General features: G+C 44.1%; 1 protein-coding gene across 3 annotated transcripts in view; it reads right to left on the bottom strand.

Moving 5' to 3' along the window:
• Positions 1 to 1163: 1163 nt before the first annotated feature.
• MYLK4 (myosin light chain kinase family member 4) overlaps positions 1164 to 6904 on the bottom strand; it is a 111180-nt gene continuing 105439 nt past the window's right edge. For all 3 annotated transcript variants that reach the window (XM_032250100.1, XM_032250102.1, XM_032250104.1), the window contains one exon: positions 1164 to 5247. The gene's annotated coding sequence lies outside the window, so the exon portion shown is untranslated. The remainder of the gene's footprint in view (positions 5248 to 6904) is intronic.

Below are 6904 nucleotides of genomic sequence, written 5' to 3'. Positions count from 1 at the left end.
CAGAATGCCTCAGCTAGAAGTCCAAGTGGGAAAAGACTGGGTTCTAGGCAAGATTGCTTCATGTGAGAACACAAAGCCCCATCCCTCCCTGCTGCTTGCAATACGGGCAACAGAAAGCCCAGTGGGCCTGCCTCAAGCCAGACCAGGGTCGGGGGTCTTGTTGCTGCTGGGAGAGTTGATCACTGCTGGGCTGAGATGGGAGTGTTTGCCTAGATCCAGGCATCAACCACAGACTCACATGCAGGCCTGGGAGAGAACAGTCCCATCTCCAGACAAGAAACGGGCACAGAAAGTGATGCAATGGCCTATGGTGGCTGCTTTATACTGGGGTCCCTCAGCGTTGGGAGTTTTGAAGCAGACACTTTTCAGTGTTTAAGGAATAATCACTAACAGACATGAAAGGGGTTGAATTGCTACTAATTGCCTTAATAATTCATTAAATATCCTCTGGAACTAGACACTTCACATAAATCTCAGTCAATATTTGTGTGTTAATAGGGAAAAAAACACCCTGAACCTTGTCTTGGTACATTGGAACCACCATGTTTTCAAATGGGAGAATTGTTTTTCCCCAATGTGGCTGGCCAGTGTTACTGTGGACAGGTCTGGGGCCCCGATAAGTGTGAAGCTTTTAGGTCGCTTTGGTTCTGAGTGTCACAGGAATTGACATGTTAGACCTGAAGTAAAGGAGTTTGCATTGTATTTGCCAAGTTCACATCTGATATGGTTTGGCTCCGTGTCCCTGCCCAAATCTCATGTGGAATTGTCATCCCCAGTGTTCGAGGAGGGGCTTGGTGGGAGGTGACGGGATCATGGGGGTGACGTCCCTCTTGCTGTTCTTGTGATAGCAAGTGAGTCTCACGAGATCTGGGGGTTTGAAAGTGTGTAGATCCTCCCCCTCACCTCTCTCTCTCTCTCTCTCTCTCTCTCTCTCTCTCCCCCTCCCCTGCTCTGGCCATGTGAAGATGGTGCCTACTTCCCCTTTACCTTCTGCCATGGCTGTAAGTTTCCTGAGGCCTCCTGAGAAGCAGAAGCCTGTACAGCTTGCAGAGCCATGAGCCAATTAAACCTCTTTTCTTCATAAATTACCCAATCTCAGATAGTTCTTTAGAGCAATGCGAGAATGGACTAATACAACATCATTGAATGATTGAGCCCATTAATCAAAAGATAAATAAGGTCCATGTTTATTCTTCAATATAATACATATACATGACTGTTACACATCTTTATAAAGCAAAGAAAAACAGCCAAATGAAACTGAGTTTGGAAATTTAAAATAGACATCGTAGACACAATCACCACATTATGAATTCTTTTTTTATTTCTTACCAACACCAGTAAACCTAGTCAGAAAGACTGACACATCTATCAGCTGAGATGACAGCAAAACACACATTAGGCCACATATGAACGCTCACATAGCAGGTGCTTTCTGCTTTTCTAAATGAGTAGCAGTGGTTGAGTTATAAGCCTTCACGGAAGGTGAAACTGCCCATAGAAAGACCACTTATACAAAGCACAGCCCACTAAAACGGAGCAAAAAGAAACATAGAACGCTTCTAATTGAGAAACTGCAGACTCCAAGCTATGTAAGGAAGGCAAATTAATCCAGAAACCCAACATCTAATAAATCCAGTAACCCACTTCCCTTTAGGACAGATGGAAATTTGCCTTCTGGTAAGAAAATGTCTTAATCTCAAAAAGGTTTTCAGGGAGCATGGTGATGTATGAGAAGACAAACTTTGATTCTAACTTAAGAAAAAGGAAAGAAGTAAAAAAAATGTAAAACACAGTGCAAAAGCAAGGGGAAGCTTTGTGGATCCTGGGAAGTGGACCCTGGTGACGATGCAGCTCACAGAGACGACAGGACGGCCAAGGGACAGGAAAGAACCAAGTCCCAGGACCACAGCACTCCAGGGGCCTGAGGCTGCCTTTCAATTGCACTTTTACAAGTGGATTTTCAACCAGGGTTCTGTCATTTGGCCCCCAGCACAAACTAACCCAGTACACACATGCTCACTGGCACCCCGTGCTGGGTGGCTGGGGGAGGGGCAGAGGAAGCAGAAGGAACGAAAAAGGAATGAAATAAAGAGCTGATTCTGTTCCTAGGTATCAAATCCATATTTTGATTCTTAAAAAAAAAATTCTAGCTAATTTCCATAAAATGGATAAAAAGTAAGCATTCACACATCTTTGCAAACATACTCACCTCAAAGCAAGCCGCAACAATGGCAACATGCCTACTTACATTTTTGAGGAAAGAAAGCAAATTAATAACAAGTCAGACAAAATAACTGAAAACAAACTTATGGCACTCAACAGACATGAGTGTTACCAACATCAACCTAGAAATTATTTCCCCAAGTTAGTTCAGGTGAGAGTCTTCCAAAATTTCCACTGTAACAAATGGGGATATATGCCCCCCTGATTTTTAAATAGCATTAGATTCTGGGTAAGTGTTAGTATCTTCCAGATACCAATGTGGCATGCCTCCTCTTAATAACTTGCGAGTTTTATTTCTCTCCAGGCAGTGGGAAGTGCCACATCAGTGCTTCATTTCCTCCATTTGCTAAAGAAACTGGGAACTGCCTAGTGAGTGAGCAAAGCCATAGCATCCATTAAGAGGGTGGAGGAGAAATACAGCCTCCCAAATCCTAATGACCTGTTGGAAAAATTGATCTCCATAGCCCTGGTCTAGCCAGACTCAAGCTTCTTTGAGTCCATGCTCACATCTGGCTTGATTCCTCGGCTTTGCAAAGCCCCCTTTTCCCATTAGAGCAGCAATCTACCTAGTTACCAGTGCTCGCTGGAGCAGCCACACAAAGGCATGGAGGTGGGGGTGGGCAGGATGAACACTAGACTGATAATCTCTCATTTCAAGTAACTCTAGACTGTAATCATCAACTCTGCAATGCAAACTACCCTCAGCACTCATATAAAAGGCACCCTGCTGGCATGGAGATGCCTTCCCATTCCAAATGTTGAAATTTAACTACAGAATCAAACAAGACCCATTTTGAAAGTAGAGTCTCCTTTCTAAACCTCAAAACAAAACAAAACTCACACCCACTCACTGCAGGGTCATCAGTGGATTCACTTGGCAAAGAAAGCATGCCTGCATTTGACCTGAGCTGTCTCTTCCATGTGTGGCAGGGTCTGAGATCTGCCAGTGTGAGTCAGAAGGGAAGGTGGATGCAAATTGCACATCGTGCAAAAGGCCTCATGCTCGATTTGGTAGAGAATCCACACCACAGGACAGAAAACGCCCTTCCACAAGGGGCTTCAAATCAGACCCTCGTGTCCTGTTTAGCATTTGAGTGGAGGCCAGCTCTCTGTGGTCTGACTGAATATTAATGCATGCACTGGCTTGTGTTTTTCCAGACTCAATGAATAGCATCAGCTAAAGATAGCACAGTAATATAACACTTCAGTCACAGGGCTGTGTGTGTGTGCGTGTGTGTGTGTGTGTGTGTGTGTGCATGTTTTAAGGGAACTAAACATTTTAAGCATAGTCACATAATAGGAACATAAGAAACCAACCTTGGATAAATGCAGGAGCAAAGGAGGGAAAGAAATGCATCCTAATGTAAGAGCAAAGGCTAGAAAGGAGTCAGTTTTGTAACTAGCACGACCACAAAATTTGCATGTGGCCTTCACCAAATCACACATTTCCTTCTATCTCTACTTCTCCTTACCTTAAATATGAGACTAAAGATGTTGCACATATTCATGGCATGCTGTAAGGATTCCTTAGGTGGATCTGAGAGATAATGGGCGAAAGCTGATGCAAAGTGAATCTGCCCTCCCTGCTGAGGCCACCAAGTAATTCTTAAACCTTTCATTGCTACTGTGACCACAGTAGCCCAGAAGGACGGTTGGATAAAAACAGAGGCATTAACACAGCCGATGTCAACACAACAGTTATTTGGAAATGGAAAATGTGAGGAAAGCTCATGAAGCTGGGCGGTGAGCTTGGAGTTAAGCGGGTAATGGGAATTTTGTGGGGCTTTTCCTTGCCTCTCCTTCCTGTGGAAATGACACACTCGTTTTTCACTCTTTAAAGCCCAGTTCATTTCAAGATCCCATAAGCCATCTACAGTAGGGCCCATTTCCCTTCTTACGTATCTGCCATGAAATGGCACATGGGCTAGGCATAGGAACCTTCCGACTGGAACATTCCAACAATCTCACATCCAGCAGGTGACCTAGCAGATTTGCCCTCACCTCTGGTGTGCGACTGTGATTTCTTCATCACCACTGAGTCCCGCGAGACTGCATGGGCCAGAGGCTGCACTTGATCTTTGTCAGTGTTTGTGTTTACCCAGAAGCTTGAATGTTATTTCCCAAGTCACTTCAACATTGGGAGCTCAGCACTGTCTTTCTCCAGAAGGTGCAGACCCGTCTCTTTTCGTTGACAACTGGGGCTTGAGGAAAGCTCTTTGCGACTGTTCACATTATTCCAAAGGTTGGAATTTCAAAGTCCAACCATAAACATACACTTTCTGCATCACCTCTCAAAACTAATTTGTTTTGTGGGGATGAACTGTCAGTCAGAAGGCTCCAGGAAGTACAGATGTGAAAACAGAATCAGCTACTTGGAAGAAAACGTGCGTGGGGGACACTTCAGAATAAATGAAACACACAGTGGCTGATGCCTCTTGTTTGAGAATTCAGAGATGGCTTCTGTTCCAGCAAGAAAATTATTTACCCATTGTAGTCATGTGACCTCAGAGCAAACCAAAACAATAGAGTCTGAGAAACTAAGTGTTCAAGGGTGCACTGGACTTAGAATTCTATCTGGTCATCAAATTGCCTCTTTGAAAGGCATTGTCTAATGGCTAAAAGAAGTTTTCTTCCCCTCAATGCATTCTCCAGTTTTAAAATCTCCAATAAATCTCAAGTGTGATAGCTGTAGTAATATGAGAAATAGCAAACATAATGCACCCCCTGCCCCAGTGACTAAGATCAAAAAATTTAAAAAACAAGTAAAAAAATCTCAAGATGGCAGGAAAACATCTTCCCAACATCACGACCCCCCATGCAGGGATGCGTTTGCGCCCTGGGACGGGACCCCAGCGCGGGATGTTCCTCTGTGCGCAGCAAAGGCTCCAGTTCAAGTTCAAGTTCAATTTCAGGGTCAAGGGCTCCCCTGTTAAGACTACCAGTCATCATAGGGGTCAAGGCATCAGAACTGCTGATTTTTCCAAAAATTTTCTCAAAGCAGCAGCAACCGCAGCAGTTTTCCTGCAAAGTAAACAAAATATGAATCTTGTTAATTCAGCAGGGCTTTTAAAATTATAATTAGTTGGTTGTGCCCCTTAGGAAAACCACAGATGATTTATTTAATAATGTATGTGTGTATGTGAGAGGAAAAAAGAAAGAAAGAAACCTCTTGATGGATTCCACCACTTACCAGAGTTGGGCTTTTTATTTTTTAGTTTGTGCAAGGTATTTTTTTTCTTTCCAACTTTCATTTTAGGTTCAAGAGGTACATGTGCAAGTTTGCTACATGGGTAAATTTGTGCAAGATATTTTAGTACTATTTGCAGTATTGAAGGACAAGGCGTCTTTGTTTCATCTGAAGTACAGCCACTCCGTCCATCTGGTCAGTTGATCCCAGCATCAAAGGGAGAATGCAGCCTCAGGCGTGGGGACATTTCCATTTGCTTTACAACCACGTCTGACCTGGGGCCCGCACACGGCTGCCCGCCATCATTCCTGTGGATCTGAGAAGTGCTCTAAATTTATATCCCAGAAGTTGGCAAAAGATACGACGGAGGTAACCAGAAACAAAATGCCACCAGGTTGATTTTGGGAGAGTTTCCTCTAACAAATTGCAGGAGGTGTATATGCCTCGATTGACATTGTGGATTATGCCTTATTTATCGGCCTGGAACTCGTTCCTTTTTCCACAGGAATAATCTTCAACCACTAGATTTTTAAAATCAACATTATCTCGAATTTGCTTTCTGTCATAATACATCCTGCCATAAACCCATCTCATCCTGGCAAGGAATATTATTATGAAGAATAATCTTTTTTTTTTCGAACTTCTCAAACGAGGCCACTCCCAGAGTTAAAAATCTTACATTAAGTTTCCTTTTTTTTTTTTTTTTTTTTTTTTTTTTGAGAAGCCGATTTTTTCTTTTTTTCCAGGCTGGAGTGCAATGGCACGATCTCGGCTCACCGCAACCTCCGCCTCCTGGGTTCAGGCAATTCTCCTGCCTCAGCCTCCTGAGTAGCTGGGATTACAGGCACGCGCCACCATGCCCAGCTAATTTTTTGTATTTTTGGTAGAGACGGGGTTTCACCATGTTGACCAGGATGGTCTCGATCTCTTGACCTCGTGATCCACCCGCCTCGGCCTCCCAAAGTGCTGGGATTACAGGCTTGGGCCACCGCGCCCGGCCATTAAGTTTCAATTAAAAAAAAAAAAAAGTAAGAAGGTAGGCCGGGCATGGTGGCTTATTCCTGTTATCCCAATGCTTTGGGAAGCAGAGGCAGGAGGATCACTTGAGCTCAGGAGTTCAAGACCAGCCTGGGCAACATAGTGAGACCCCACCTCTACAAAAAAAATTTAAAATTAGCCACGTGTGGTAGTTCATGCCTTTGCTCCCAACTACTTGGGAGGCTGAGGTAGGAGGATCACTTGAGTCTAGGATGAGGCTACAGTGAGCCATACTGATGACACTGCACTCCAGCCTGGGTAACAAAGCAAAACCCTGTCTCGAAAGAAAGAAAGAAGGAAAGAAAGAAAAAGAAAGAAGGAGAGAGGGAAGGAAGGAAGGAAGGAAGAGAGAGAGAGAAAGAAAGAAAGAGAGAGGGAGGGAAGGAGCGAGGGAGGGAAGGAAGGAGAGAGAGAGAGAGAAAGAGAGAGAAAGAGAGAGAGAAGGAGAGAGGG

This window comes from Sapajus apella, unplaced genomic scaffold (genome assembly GCF_009761245.1).
Source record: "Sapajus apella isolate SASKATOON/1434 unplaced genomic scaffold, GSC_monkey_1.0 scaffold70, whole genome shotgun sequence".
Lineage (NCBI taxonomy): Eukaryota > Metazoa > Chordata > Mammalia > Primates > Cebidae > Sapajus > Sapajus apella.
This window is presented reverse-complemented; position numbering and strand designations above follow the sequence as displayed.